The sequence below is a fragment of the Colobus angolensis genome, unplaced genomic scaffold, assembly GCF_000951035.1.
Source record: "Colobus angolensis palliatus isolate OR3802 unplaced genomic scaffold, Cang.pa_1.0 Scaffold13, whole genome shotgun sequence".
In the NCBI taxonomy this organism is placed as follows: domain Eukaryota; kingdom Metazoa; phylum Chordata; class Mammalia; order Primates; family Cercopithecidae; genus Colobus; species Colobus angolensis.
Window position 1 is genome coordinate 20,707,018 of NW_012114252.1, and position 16,415 is coordinate 20,723,432.

The following is a 16,415-nucleotide window of genomic DNA, read 5'->3' on the forward strand; positions in this document are numbered from 1 at the left end:
AGAGGACAGAGTGGACCAAGGGCAGTGAGTATCTAGGGAGAGCAATGACTTCCATTCCAAATCTCCTCATTTTGGCGAGTGCTGGACTCCTGAGTTCTCCTGGATGGAAGAGGGGATCTTAATCTCAAAGAACAGGGTCTGAATGGCCCTGCAGCTAAGCCTGGAGGTAGAGGGCTGGAGTGATGAGTTCCAGCTCTAACATGATCCAGGCCAGGGTGCCATTCACTGCCCCGACCAAGAGGAGACCCTTCCCAAGTCAAAAGAACAGCTCCCCTCCTCTCCAGCATCTCTGGCTCCTCATCACCTTGCAGTCAGCTGGTTCCTGTGAGGGGACAGAGCCCTGCACACCCACCCTGACCCCCACGCCCACCCCCCACCGCTCCAGGCTGCCCTGTTACTTTTCCTGTCCATCTTCTCAGGAAGCTCTTTGCAGGACTTGAGTTCACCAATTTCTTGGTCAGTTGTCAGTGTTTCCTCACCCAAGACAACGGATGAGATACTCCAAATCAGTGGCATTGCAGGTTCATCCTTTACAGAATACGTAAAGAGCTCAACATGTCAGATGTTACACTGCAAATTACACTTACCTGTATGTTGGGTTAAAGTCCAAAAGCGCATAGAGAACACCCACAGCCACCTTCGGGGCTAAATACCAATGTCTCAGGCTCCTGCTGCATGGAAAACTCAAGAAGAAAAGGAACATGAGATGCTCAGGAGCCCAGGCTGCTCCTCAAGGTGGCTCGTGGGGACCATCCACTGCTTCTTCCTCAGTCTTCCAACAGAAACGTGTTCTGCCTCCAGTGGACAGATCTGGGACAGGGAATGAGGGTTAGCGCTTCACCCGCATCCTCATGGAGGACAAGCAGGTGGGTTTTAAGGCCCCGGAAAGTAATAATAGAGGGTCTGCTTCTGAAAAGGGGCATGAAGGGAAGAGTTGGCTGGAAGGACGCTGCTGAGGGGCACAGCACCCTTGCATGGGTGTCACTCCTTCCAAAGGTGACTCGGAGTTGTTCTAAACAGAAGAGTCCTGTTTCATGTTGGGTAATTTTGACATGCTACTGTGTAGGTTTTGCCATCTTTTCCTCTTAATTAAAGCCTAGTTGAAGGCCTTTTAAAGTTAATTTTCCTGGTGAGACAAACAGTGTGAACACACTAAGCTACACAGGCACACGTAAGCACGTCGCAAGCTAACAAGTGCTCGGTCGGCGGCTTCTGGGGTTTTGATTTCCAGACTCTCCAGAGGGAACACAATCTGTGCAGCATTTGTTTTATCATTAAAATGTGCTTGTACTGTTTAAATTTTATGTCCAAGTCATAATTTCTTTTATGATTTACCCTCTTAATCAGTGCATCTAATGACCACCATGCTTACACTAGACTCAAGATTCCCTTAAAAGGTTACAAACCCATAGCATTCCTTCCACAGCCTCCTCCGGCTTCCTTAATCCTTCCTTCCCTTTGGACTCTAGCTTCACTCCCAAACTACTCATCAACCACCCCAGGTGACCAAAATCTCTGAGCACTCACTCTGGAGTCACCTCCAGCTTATCATCCCTGTCCACACCTCTACCAGACCCACTCTCCACTCCACTTTTATTTTAGTTTTTATTTTGTTTTACATTTTCAAGCTTAGCAAGTGAAGCTTGGGTGCATGAGAGCACCATTAGTCAAGTGGAGATTGGAAAAGGAACAAAGAAATCTGTAACTGGTTGTGATCAATGATCTCTCAATATCACTGCATTCGGACCAGCCCACTTTTTAAAATGATGGTGTCACTTTTGGATCTATCCTGCCGGTGATGATGTAGTCTGCTACTCTCCCTTGCCTGGGATGGCCAGTGAAACTCGGCAGGGGGGTCACCATGCAGTGGCAGAAGCCAAGGGTGATTGCACGTTCCCTAAGAGTGGGTCTCTTTGCACTTAGACCAACATAGAGGTGCCCACAGGGCGGGTGGGGCTGTCCTGACCTGAAGCACGTGCACAGACGTGAGTGTCCTGCCCGCCCCTCTCCTCAGGACACTCAGGGCTCCCACCTCACCTGTCCGAGAACACTGGGGCTTCCCCTCCTGACCTTAAGGTGTGTCGAGGACCTGGTGCCTAGAAAAAGTGCACCGATGCCAAGTAGCCTGGCATCACGTTAACCACCCACTTGTCTCTTTGATCATCTTTACGTTTTGCACTAAATTTGTCCAAACTCTTGATCTTGTCTTTTCATTTCTTCAGCATTTCTCAGCAACCACGAATCTGCCATATTCTTCTACAACTGGGTGGCAACGGCAAGGGAGCTTTAACCACGCCATCTCCTCACAGCTGGCTGTCCACAGAACTCATCACCATGTCGGCATGTGCTAGGGGTGCATGGGAGCACCATTAGTAATTTCACCCAGGTCACGGCATGGACCATGCTGGCCTGGGCAAAGCAGACCATGAGTCAGCCCTCTCCCAACGCCTTTTCGGCCCTGCGAGGCTGACCATGTGGCAGGGACTAGACTTGCCGGTTTCTTTATCACCCACCCCACAGCAAGTGCTGAAAATGCAGTGGCCTTCACCAAGTGTGCACAGCCCTGACTGCCCCCAAGTTCATAGCACCTTTTCATAAAAGTGTTCACAGAAACACCTCTCCTGTGACCAGACCCAGCTTCTTTAGTGGGTTATTTACTTCATGTCTGCCTCTTCAAGAGCTCTGAGCTGGGTTCCTAGAGTAATCATAATCACCGGGTTCCACCATCTGCAGATGAACCAATCTAGATTCACCTTCAAATTGCCATTTTCTAGCATGAACTCGACAACCAATTAGTCAATCAGCAGACACTTACTGAGCATAGATTCTACATGGCGATGCTCAGATACTGTGCCATCCCTGGAGGAGCATGGAGAAAGAAACCAAAATGCAGCTGAGAAGATGGGGTCTGCACACATGCCTTTCGAGAGATTCATGCCAAACATTTTACACAAACAATAAGATTAACATTCGCCAAAACTGTCTTCCCGATGGACTTTCCCACCACCCTCAGAAGTGTTTGCATCCTGCCTGCTGCTGAGAGCCAAAGCTTTGGAAGCATTGTCAAATTTAGCTCTATTCTTATCTACTGCCAAATTCAGGGTCTTCTTCCTTGGGAAATCCTTTCAACAGTTCTTACTATAAAAATCTGCTACCAAGTCCCTCTAGACCAGCAGTCTGTGGCATATATCTCTGAGAATCTGATAAAAGTTCCAGGCATTGTCTTCTTAAAAATGTACTTGTGCACAGATTCATAAAAATGTGCATATGATCTCAAGGGGTTCACAGACCCCCCGCCAAAAGAGGCCATGCTGTGGTCTAGACTGGACTATAGTTTCTTGAGTCTCAACTTTTCATATATTTCTAATCTAGGGGTGGGTGTTTTTATTAGTCCATTCTCGCACTGCTATAAAGACACTACTTGAGACTGGATAATTTATAAAGAAAGGAGATTTAATTAACTGACAGTTCTACATAGCTAGTAGACCTCAGGAAACTTACAATCATGGTGGAAGGCAAAGGGGAGGCAAGGCATGTCTTACATGGTAGCAGGAGAGAGAGCGAAGGAGAAAGTGCAAGTTTTGAAACCATCAAATCTCATGAGAACTCACTCACTATCATGAGACCAGCATGGGGGAAAACTGCCCCCATAATCTAATCATCTCCCACCAGGTCCCTCCCTCAACACATAGGGAGGGACAGGAACTCAAAGGATGACGACTGGCAGGTAGGCAGATGGGATCAATAGGTCATCAAGTCAATTATCTCTACGTAAAGGGTCAGAAGAAACAGGACATGTCCAGGGTTCTCACTAGCATGCAAAGGCAACTGCCAGGTAATGTATGTCACTTAACAGCCAAAGATATCATGCCTCAAATTCATAAGTAGATTCTAGAACTGTGAGAAAATAAATTGGTTGTTATTTTTTAAAAATCTCAATTCCCACCTACACAACTTACCCAGAGTACCCCCTAAAAGTGCAGTCACTCCTTTTCAACTAGTGATAAATGCTGGATTCCATTCAAGGTCACCTTGCAGAAACGCTTACTCCACTCCCGAGTGCCACCATTGGGGGCTGGAGGCTTAGCCCTCCCATGCAAATTAGCAAAGTCCCAAAGCTTAGGCAAATGTGACCAAAGATGCGTCGGACTGTGGCACCTAGAGAAGTGTCTCTGGATGTCTGCAGGCTGCCAAAGCTGGGGGCTCGCACCTGTGGCATCACTCTGACCCAGGGAAGAGTTGGTAAAATGTTGTAGAGCTAGCGGCTGCTGCATCTTACCTAGAAGGCTATGAATAATAAGAAACTCAACCTAATTACTTTGCTCTGTCAACTACAGCTTTCAAGTTAATGCTACAATTTCTGAAATGGCACAAGTGCACATCATACAGGACTAGAAAATGTTGTACTAAAAATTTGACATTATCTTCTAGGAGTTACTGCCTATCATCTGACTTGAGATAACACTTGACTCTGCTCGGAGGTGGCAGTTAGGCTCAGATACAGCAACCCAAACTCAGGGCTGCGCTTCTGAACGTGCTGTTTGAACATACTGGAAACACCCGCTGATCTTCCTCACTCTGACATTTTAAGAAGACAATTGCCAATTAAGGAATCAAATTAAGGACCATTTCTACAATTATTTTCCACCCAAAAGGCTCTGTAACCTAACACAGTTCATCAGAGCTTTTCACGTTATACCCTTTCCCTTATTAACAGCTTGTCACTGTTGCAGGATAATGTGGGACATGCACTGCCAATTGTCCAGGACAATTCGCCAACATATTTTGCCAAGAACTTTGACCTGTTTTCCTTGTTTAAGCCTCTGAGCATTCTCACACAACTGTTCTCACAGCAACAGTTTTCATGTTTCTGATTCATTTATCCCTAACTCACAAATTAGGGTTTCTTTTTGCCCAGGAAACCTTGTAAGCCTTGATCCTCAGAACCATATTTTAATTTTGACTCTCAAAAAGGGCTCAAGTGCTCATTGTGACCAGAACTCCTCCAGGTTTGAGCAGGTGCTGAGCTGGAGGAGACGAGCCCCTAATTTCTTGGTGCTGCCATACATTGTGACAGTCTATCCCTGAGGGTTGTCATTGTGCAGCGACGGGGGCACAACCACTTGGGTCCTGTGGAACTAGAGGTCTGGGGTGTGTCCCTAATGATTACAAAAGCATCTCTTCTCTCTGCCTGCCTCCTATCCCTTCACACAGGGTCTGGCTAACATGGCCAAAGAGCAACACAATTTTAAGGCAAAGGACAATATTCTTGCATCATTACAGTTGTGACACTCAACATCCTCATCAAAGTGCCAGGAAGTCTTGCATGCTGGAGAAACACATTTGCTGTCCACAGCCTCCCTCCCATTCCCACATCTGGTATTTCCACATCTGATGGTTTCATCCATCCTAAATCCAAGTGGTATTTCCCATGGCCAGCTTTGCTTCATTCCCAGGGAAGAGAGAAGAACCCTGCAAACCCATTTCCCACTGGAGAGATATTTCAAAATTTCCAAAAATTGAAACAATTCAATGTCTGTTAGTCTCATGAATGTACTTTAGAGACACGAAGTAGACACAATTTCCTATAAAGGACTCCAGTGTCTTCCTTACATTTACAACTATTTTAACAAAGCTGAATTTGGGAGGGTGAACCATCCCTAAAATAGCAAAGAGGGACATCCTTTTAAATAATTTCTAGTTCAGCACGATAAAAGGCAGAAACTGTTTTCTTCTCAAAGCCTAGGGCTCCATCTTGGAATACGTTAGGAATAGAATTGTGCCCTCAAAAATTATGCACTCAAGATGTATTTAATTGTTTTAATATCATTATAATCCCAACATTTTGTAAATTATCCAAGAAGCTGATCTCATTTTAAGAAATAAAGTCGTAGTAAAAGAAAGATGTTTTTCAGTCTTCATAGTTTTAAGTACATATGAATATCAATAGCATAATCATGCAACCAGTAGTAAAAGCTAACATTTTTTTTGAACACTCATCTGGAGATACAGAGAGGCACAATCGTTTTTCCTCTGCTCTTACAACAAGCTTCTGACACCAGCTGTGTGGGAGGTTTCCCCACATACCAAGTAAGCAATCAGTTCAGGGGAGACCAGCTGGGCTTCCTTTAATTCCACTCAATTCTGATTCCATCTATCTGAAGACAGTATCAGCTCCCACAGATGAAGGCTCAGTCCCACAAGATTGCCCCACTTCAGACCCCATTGCCAGGAATAAATTGTCACCTATTCTTCTGCCCATCGGTTATAAATTGGAATCTCCATGAACCTTTCCTGGGGTTTGATTAATCTGCTAGGAAGGGTCACAGAACTCAGGGAAACCCGTCTGTTCACTGATTTATTGTAAAGGCTACTGTATTACAAAGGCCACAGATGAACAGCCAGAGCATGGAAGAGAGGCACAGTGCAAGGTGTAGGGGAAGGGGCGGAGCTTCCAGCCCTACCAGGGCACGCCACCCTCTAGGAACAGCTCCACATCTTCAGCCGCCTGAAGCTCCCCAAGCCCAGTCTTTTTGGGCTTTCATGGAAGCCTCCTTACAGGGACGTGATTGATTAAATCATTGGCTACTGGTAATTAACTCAACCTCCTACCCCGCCCCTCTCCCCAGAGGTGGTGAGTGGGGCTGAATCCATCCTTTAGCCTGCCTTGGTCTTTCCCAGGGAACCAGCCCACCTCTGAAGCTGCGGGTGGTGGGTGGGCGGGGCAGCCACCTGTCAACTCATTAACATACAAAGACACTTATCACTTCAGAGATTCCAAGAATTTTAGGAGTTGTATGCCAAGAAACAAGAGGAAGACCAAAGATCTACTTCACAGTATGAAATGTTTATGGCAGTCACTCATTAACCAGCATCACCTGTCTGCGACCTTCACCACACAATAAAGGAATACATTATCATCCCTCATGGATAGATGAGGAAACTGAGGCACAGAGCAGTTAAGAAGGTTGCCCAACGTCAAACAGCTAGTTGCTATTTGGACAAATAAATTTATTTTCATTAATTTTGTTATTAAAATCCATCACTAAAACGGTCATCAAGAATTCAAATCCCTCTCATCTGAATCCAGAGTCCAAAACCGTATGATGCCCTTCGCAGAGTCTCAGAAACTAAATGAAAAGATCTGGAGCCAGAAGAGAACAGTGCAAGTGCTAAATTTCCAACCTAACATCTATCATACCATTACCAAAATTGCTCTCACTTTAATTCGGGCACATGTCCAACTGCAAAGCATAAGAACAATCCTAACCACCTGCATATTTCCTAATCCAGAGTAAGCACTAAACACATATTTATTGAAAAAATTTTAAATGCCAGAAACAAGATACTGAGCTATCAAACTATTACTTTCTACTTTGTTTTCATCTGAATTCTTACTCTTAATCGTTTTACCTTCATTGATGTGAAAGAAAAATGAAAAGAAAAGAAAGAAATGGGCTTTTGGTTACAAACTCGCTTCTCGTCTAGGACAATACCCAAAGTTATTTATGTTTTAAATAAATGATCTAGTCAAGAGAAAAAAAATCCATATATCGTAATATATTACTTGATAACCTCCATGAAAAAAGAGAAAATATCTATCATCAACATGAAATAATAAAGAAGTATGAATTATAAAATCTTTTTAAAAGTTTTAAAAGCCTAAATTCCAGAAGAAATACAATCTTATTATTTTCAAGTATTTGGGAAAACAAAATCTAATTATTATGGAGGCGCCCAATGGCTATTTAGTCAGACTAGACTGGCTTCAACAATTGATAAAAAGCATCTGGCATTAGCATAATGTTTACATGAAAAACATGTTTGTTAGAGATAAGCTAGGAATGAGAAATACTTCAAGAAGATAGCCCACTACATATCCTATGTAATAAAAACTGTGTCATCCCCTTTTCCAGAGAATATTATTGATTCTGGACCGGGTTTGTGTATGTATCCGAAATAAATCGGATGCTGAGGCTCAACAAACCATTCTGTGGATAGTATTTTCCCCCCCATCACTGATCCATTTTCCTGCTTTGGTAAGTTTATCTTCACTGTATAGGCCAGTGGACTAAAATTTAGGAGTTATTTTAAACCACTAACCCTGAAGGATCTTTAATCTCCAGAAACCGGATTTGGTAGTCGTAAGATTCCTCACCAGGAAGCCGAGTGGCTGGGCCTGGAGGAGGTGGGAGGGAAGTAGAGGACCCATACTCAGGGTCCTGCGTCCCAGGGCCCACCGACTGGTTCTGCCCTGGGTCGGCCTCTGAGCTAGGGCGCTGAGCGCATCCTGAGCAGGTGTGCGAGCTCACAGGCTCGCCATAGAGGACGGCAAAACTCAGACTGAAAGCAGATCAGTTCTGAGAAACCCATGCCAGGCTCCCGAAGAGGGGAGAAGGCCACGGAGGACGGAGTCTGCTCCAGGCACCGCTGTGCTCACTTGCCATCCGCCCAGCCCTCTCCAGATTCACTCAGGAGCCTCCACTTTTCTGGAACCTTCTTCCCCCGCCCATCTGACCTTCCAAACTGCACCACACAGCTGGAACCGGGATTGCGGGCAGCAGCAGAAACCAACGGAAAAAAAGGACAAAGAGAACTGGGAGGGCCATGTTACACGCAGGGGTTCAGCCTCAAAGTGAGTGCAAACTAACAAGTGCAGGCCTGCACCTAACGCTGCGCAAGCCACTGCCGACGCAGTGAGAGACGTCAGGCTATCAGTAGCTGCAGCCTCACCTGCTAGGAATGCAGATTCTCGGAATACCCCACACCTCCAAAAACAGAAGCTCTGGAGCTGTTTCATGGAGCCCTCCAGCTGATGCTGATGTGAGCTCACCTTGGATAATGGCTGGTGAAGGAGATCCTTGTGTGGGCCTTTCCGGCCCCAAGGGGTCTCGATGTCATTACTTTGCTGTTTATGCTTCTGAATTTGTCTTTAATTTAAGAGTAGTACCTGACACAAAGCAAGCTGGGTATAAATGCTTCACAGACATTAACTCACTTAATCTTTACATTTGCTCCCTAAGGAAAGCAACTGCCCTCATCCCCATCATACAGATGAGGAAGACCAGGGCCCACACGTTTCCCTGCAGGGCCTGTGACTGGTGCACAACCAGCGTGTCCCTGGACCGTCTCCTCTCTGGATGTAGTTGACGCACTGCCATCGCCTTTCCAAAAAGTTGTGTCCACGTCTGACCCGTTAATGCCAGCTTCTTTGAGAAACAGACTTTTCTTTTGCCAGACTAAATGTAAGGTCCTCAGTCTGGTGGTAGCAAGTATGTCACACACAACTCAGTATCAATTCTGCAACACTAAAATGGCATTGCATTCTTTAAAAAATTATAAAATGCAACTCAAAAATTCAAGCTAATGATAAAAAAGAGTTGTTTATATTTTAAAATGACATTTCAAAGCTGGTGCTCTTGGATGATGTGAAAATAAATGCTCCTGTGCTCAGAAATAAAGCATTACTTGCACACAAGGGAAACTGTGGATTTTAAAATAAATTTTGATTATCTTATATTACATAGTAATATATAAATAATTATTAGAGATGTAAAAGCCAAATCTTCCACCAATTAGATTAGATATTAGTATTATTTATTCAATAAATATGAAGGAAAAATGCCAAAATGGTTATCATTGGGTTTATCTGTACAACGCTGAAACAGAAACAAATACCAACCTAGTACCTTCAAAAATGCCCCATGTGCTGAATGTGAGTGTTAGGTAAGGTTTATCTTTCTGCAGTGAAGACACGTAGTATTCTCCTCTGAACATGCATCATCTGTCATTTTTTTCTGAATGTGGATCATCTCTGGGGATGAGTGTGGCTGCTGGGAAAAGTTTGTGGAAATAGCTTTCAAAACATTGAATTACAGCTAGAACACACTGGGTTTTGTTCTTCACAAAGGAATATCCTTGTTTTCTAAAGCAGAAACTTAATAAAATCTTTAAACAATTTTAATTGTGTCCAATACAGGAATACTGTGCCTCCAGATCTTCTGCTGAATTGGGCAATGTTTATTTAAGTTAGCTGCACTCTCTGTGAGTGAATATACAAATGGCTTCCCCAATTGTTGGTGTATTTAGTGAAATGAAAATAGAGCAACTGACATCAAACTGGATGCTTCCAGCTCACAGCCAGTATCTCTGGCTGTGGTCCTTGCTAAAATAAGTGGCCATGGTACACTAAGATATGTATGTACATGTGTTACTAAACAATGATAATTTCACAAATGAACAATGTACTGATTCCAAGAGCAATGGAAGATGAGGAGGTTGAATAGCCCTCCTTTATCAGGTAAGAGGTACAACAACAGATACACAAAAGCCCAAGTGGCCTGGAAAAGATTGCTTTAATATCTGATTTGGACACTTGGCATTTGTCTTGTACCTTAAAGATAAAGTGAGCTTTAAAACTCAGATAAAATAAAATGTTCTTCTAGTATGCAGATTAAAAACCAAATCCAGCAAAGCTTCCACAGAGAATATTACTAAACCACGGAATAAACTATTTACATAAAGTGTTCAGCAGTGTACATATTTCCAAGTCATGTTTAGTCTGTGGTGGAATATCTACTCCAAATTCCAAATTAAGGGGAAACACCCTCGTTTGCCCAGATTCATCTTTGTGTTCACTAATAATACCACAGGGGGGGACAGTGTAAGCCAGCAGGCACTCCCTCTAGGATACTCCGGAGGTTGGAGGGGGGACTCCCAAGAGAATGGCAGCTGGAAAATTGAACCAATCACAAGTAATTAATTCCCGATTTCCTCCTCTGTGTTGGGCACGCTCCCAAACATGGTGGGGTGCTTTAAAAAGAAGATATGTCCTGGCAAGTGTTGGAACCAAGACACAAATGACAATGTAACTCCAAGCCATGTGGCAGCAACCACAACCAGCATTTCTCGAGTTCTTACTTCATGTGTGCATGCTCTCCCTAGACATGGCGATTACCCTCACTGTATGTATTAGAGACTCCAAGCTCAAAGAGATTACACTGCTACTGAATGGCAGAGCAAGAATTGCAATTTAGGCCGGATTTTTTTAAATCCAGATAGTCAACAATATTTCACATTTCCACTCTGTCTGACTCGAGAGGGGACTGCATGGAAAAGGGGCAGGCTGCACTGTTTTAGGAGCTTCAGTGGAATGCATGCAAGCCGAGGGAAGACAAGAGGACACTGTAGGCCGGGGAGCAGGAGAAGATGAAACAGCTTCTGTGGAACGTAGAGATGAGTCCTTCCTTACAGTTACCAAGGCCGTATGTCAAGGAGTAGGGATGAGGCCAGAAAAATTTGCACGATCCGTACCACAAAGGGAATGCACAGCCAAGCCCAAAAGAGGTGGAGCCCCAGTGAGACAGTAGGTGGCCATCGGCAGATACTGAACCAGCAAGTCTATGGCCATAACTGAGGGAATTGAAGGCAATTAGCCTCTCACAGCCTGAGGGATGGGCTGGAGAGCAGGAGAGCTGGGAGGAGGGGCAGGGCCACGAGGGTTCAGTGGTGATCCTGGCACAAGGCAAAGAGAGTTGGAAAGGAGTCCCAGCCATGGGAAGGGAAAGCTACGGGTGCCTCTGGGAAGCATCCAGAAAGAAGAAGTGGGAGACTCTGTGACTGAGCAGACACGGAGGGTAAAGAGGAAAGGCTAAAGCCTCATAGTCTCTGGGCTCTGTATCCAGAAACATCAGGGGGCACACCAGGACCAAAATGGCAGAGTTGGGAAGGGTGGTCAGTCTGGGTGAAAGATGAGTTCAGTCCCGAACATATTTGCTTGGTTTGAGATCACAGCAAGACAGCCAAGGGGAAGTGTCGCGTGGAAATGTGAAGACATTGAACTGGAGTTCAAGAAGGAGGTCTGGAGTCCCCTTCAGGGAGTAATGGTGCATCATGGAGCAGATCCCCGCTGGAAGTTAGAGAGTGCAAAGAACAAAGAGAAGCACGCAGGGCTGCCCCTACAGCTCACCCACACTGAGGGGCATGGGAAGAGGAAGAAGACAGAAGCAGAGACACAGAAAGAGCACTAGGAGGGACCCATGTCCCAGAGTTAGGACGAGGAGAACAATGGAGGGAAACGAGGCTGGAACCAGCTCACTGTGTACCATACTATCAAAGTCTTCACCCCAAAGTCATTCCTACAGTGTCAAAAGCCTCAGAAGAAACTCACCATTAAAACATGTTCTGGTTTATGTCCCTTTTCATTGTATGCATAAGAATGGTAGGAATATGTCTTTTGTATTGTTCTATAGTTGACATTTTTTCGTGGTTGTTTAATAATAGCAGGAAGAACAATGCTCTAACATTATTTTAGGTATTCTATTGTTGCTTGAGCTGACTCTAGCTCAAGAACTCAAAATACCAAACCTCCTTGTGAGACATTTTAAAGAGGTTAATCCTTCTTCAGTTTGGGGAACAATTATTATAACAAACATCATAGAATTCATCAAAACCACTGTTGTCATTTATTCACTTCTTAATGTTCTTCCACTGTCTACAAAGGTTTGTCTTAGATCATCACTGGTGGGTTCCATTTGTCTGCAAAATCTTCACCAGCTCTTAACTAAATAACTGAACTTGTTATGACTATCCTTGCCAGTTCTCAGAAATTTGCCAACAGTCTTGTTAATGAATAATGTAGGGTTTTGTGAATTCCCTCATGGCCTGGCCCAAGTAAGGGTAGGTTTTCTGGGTCAGTTCCTAAAGGCACTCCTGACTAGAATCAGTCATCCATGCCGCAACTTTCCAAACATCCCCTGCCTGCCTACCTGCCACCTCCGAGAAAAGGGACAGGACCACATACTGGGGCCTCAGTTGGAGCTGGGAGCTCTTTTTTATCACTGGTCTCCTAAACCCTACCCTTCCAATTCTTTCCACCCCTCTGAGAGCAAAGTTCAGCCACCAAGATTGTTAATCATAGAAACAATGACATCTTGGTATCTCAAAGGAGCAAACTTGAAGGTCATCTTTCAGTGCAAAGACCCTTAGACTTGAGAGTGGACAGGCAGAATGGCCATGCCTTCTGTGGATAGTACACCATCACAGGGCACATGGACATGACACGCCGGTGTATAATTCCCATTTCTCTCTCATGTCTCAGAGACAGAAGGCCCTCCCAGAAGTTTCCTCTGAGTTCCTCAAAGCTGGATTCGGTGTTCCTATAGCCCTTCGATTCCCTTGATTATGACATTTACCAGCCTGAGTTAGATTTGTCTGTTTCTTTTCCAATATTTCTCACTAGGCCTTCCTGCGGACAGAGAGTGGGGGTGAGTCCCTGCCGCACGGCCAGCACCTGGCAAGGTCACGGCAGGAAGGAGGTGTTCCAGATGCATGTGTGGAATGAAGGAAGGCACAAACGGGTCCGTGTGAGGACGGGACAGATCTGTCAGGGAAACTGAGGTATAGAGTTCGATGAGTACCCCCAAATCTTCTGCTTTTTAGAGCAGGTATAAATGTAAGATCCTCTGGTGCCTAAAGCACACTCATTCTGTGTACATGTAACTATTAATAATGCATAGCACTGGTAATTCTGTGAATCTAGCCAGAGCACATGAACACTGTGTCTTCTGGTTGGTCTTAAAGTTATGTCCCTTCACCCTAGTCCAATTCCATCTATTAATAAACAGCTTCCAGACGTAAGGAATATCTTCCCCAATATCACTCCTGAGATCCTGGGCGATGCTGCTCTTGTTGGGACTGATTCAGAAACCAGCCTTCTCATCTAAACTACATTTCCAGTAGAACATGGTCCATACTTATATGGAAATGAAATCTCACTTAGTTTGAACTCTAGGTCATTCAGTCCCAGAGGTGGTGACTAATGGTCAGGAGATGACAATATTACTGGACAAGCATCACCACACTGAGGGGAAAGTTCACATTTCTAATCCTGAGAAATAATCTGTTAAGAAGCATCACACAGAACCAGCTAGAGGGGAGTGTGAAGGCTGCTGAAGGAAGGGTTCATTCCACCCAGTGCAACTGTGTGACTAAGAGCAGAGGGTGCTCGCCATCAGAACACTACTGGCACGTGTCTGTCTGGAGCCTGCAAGCTATTCCTCCTTTCTTGCTAAAGAAAACTGGAGGAAGGGAGGAGCGGGGAGTAGAGTGGTAGGTTCAGCATGGGATGAAATTATTAGTTTAGAAAATCCACCCATGAGTACATAAACAATATGACCATAGCAGATACAGCAAATACAAAATTAAATAGCCTTTCATGAAGAAAAAACAGTAAGTGCAATTCATGCCTGGCACACAGCAGGTGATGTCTGGATGTACAAATGCAAGCGAAGTGTGATTCAGACAGTGCAAAGGAGAGGTAAGCCAACAGTCACTTCCACTGGCTTCTGAATTAGGATCTGATCAAATCCTCAGCATCTTATCATTCAAAATGTACTGTTAAATTATGTTTTGCTTGGATCAGTGTTGAAGCCATTTCAGTGTTATGGTACATCTAACAGCTGATTTTGGAAGGAGGTAAGCCAAAATGTTATTGATGGCATGAAAAGTGAGACAAATTTTAAAATTAGGCAGATTGAGTTTTAAGTGATTTTCTTGTATACCCATACGTCATCTGCACATTAAGCACTTTTCTCTAATTAAACCAGGGAAAATACAGAGTAACGATAATCTGTGTGAGGTCAGCTGTGATCAGAAGTGCCCACATGCTGCATTTCTTAAAATCAGTCCATGGCACCTCAAGGGACACAGCAAAGCCAGTGGCCGGGAATGTAATTGAGTTTTAGGAAATGATTAAAGGGAAGTAAAATTATCTCCAACTCAATATTAATGCATTTGATTTCCCGGGTGAGAACAGGATTTGCGTAACTGAGTGGTTCTTTCTTTCTACAGTCCTGGATGTTTGGAAAGTCAGCTCTTACAGTTAGCTTTGCTTTGCTAACATTATCCATCAGAAAATCGAAATGTAAACGGCTCCTATTTCCCAATGAAGAACTTTCTCTGATTTACCTTACCATCATCAGGCTTCACCATCTCGAACCTTGGAAGCGTTCAATCTTTTGGTCAATATTTCTAGACCAAAATAAAGTGCTCTCAAGCCTGCTCTCTGGAAAGTTTTGTCATCATTACCAAAGGGTGTTTAAATAATCGGCTATGAAGTTTGGGGAGACTGGGCTGGGAGGAACAATCTCAAGTTAATTGCTGATGTAACGTAAAAGCCCCCAATGGAGAAGTTGCCTCCAGGGAGACAAGCTCTCAATTAGGAGATGTGTGTGTATATCACCAGTTCTCTCTGGCATGTAACAGTTAACAATTTCTATACAGTTAGGTGGATTTAGTGAATACCATTCTTCCAGGAGAGAAGAAAAAAATTTTTTAAAGAGGAAAACAAAGAACAAGATTAAGAACAGTAAAATAATAAGTATGGAAAATCTGGTAAGTAGCAAAAATCATTTTTAAGCATTTGAGGGAGAAACTGCAAAATGTGTTCAGAAGCCACACCTTCCGGACTGTGGGACTGCATGGCTGTGACACTGAGCAACAGCTGAAGTCTTTACTCTCTCGGAGAGGAAGGAAAAAAGGAAACAACGGTCAGTCCAGGCTTGTCCACGGCTGGAAGCCTCGACTCCTGCAAACCGATCTCCCAGATCCTTTCTGGGCAAGCACATAACCAGAGGAAATGAAAACTAGAAAAACAATTTGTGCATGGAACAATGACATGGAGTTTCACTTTGGTTTCATGCTCAAATATGAATGTGGCTATAATTTTTTAAAAAATATATTAATAGAAGGCAACGAGTTGAGGATGGTGGCTTCTTCAAGCGGGGCGTCCAGAAGAGCCCTACTTCTGCCTTGGAGCGCGCCTTAGGCAGCAGTCGTGGGAAAGCTCAGATACAGCTGTTTCCAGGCAAAGGGCCCAGAGCTTTTCAGCCTCAGCCACCAGGGTCTCCAGACAAGGAGAAATACGCCCAAAGCTGCTCCCAGGCGCTAGGAGCTTGGAGCTCCCAATGTGGGTCTCTGAGCAGGGCGAGGTGGGCGCTCCCGCCCCTCCCGCCCCCAACTCCCTCGCGCACCCGGGACGGGTGAAGGCGCCCAGTCGCCGAGCATCACCGCGACGCGGGTTCAAATCCCACCGGCTCCCCGGCACCCTCTCCCCGCCACACCGCGGGCTGTTTCTCCTCCTTTCCCCGGAGGAGTTCCCTAACTCTCCACTACCCATACCATAACAAAGGAGGCTCGGTCCACCAATGCGCGATCGTAGCCTACAGGGACCCCCAGCGAACACCGGCCCAGAGAATGCACCTGGCCGTGCTACGCGCGACCGCCAAGGGGCAGGCGGACGGCTCCCGGCGCGGACAAAGGGGCCTCTCGGGGCGCCCAGGCTCAGGGCGGGACGCGGGGAACGGAGCTGGCCGGGGACTCACCTTCGCAGCGGCCCGGCTGTGCTCCTCGTGGAG

At 45.1% G+C, this 16,415-nt stretch overlaps 1 protein-coding gene across 1 annotated transcript in view; it reads right to left on the reverse strand.

The window, feature by feature from the left end:
• COL4A1 (collagen, type IV, alpha 1) overlaps positions 1 to 8,396 on the reverse strand; it is a 145,510-nt gene extending 137,114 nt beyond the window's left edge. Inside the window, exon 1 of the mRNA XM_011933950.1 lies at positions 8,104 to 8,396. The gene's annotated coding sequence lies outside the window, so the exon portion shown is untranslated. The remainder of the gene's footprint in view (positions 1 to 8,103) is intronic.
• Between the last annotated feature and the right edge of the window lie 8,019 nt (positions 8,397 to 16,415).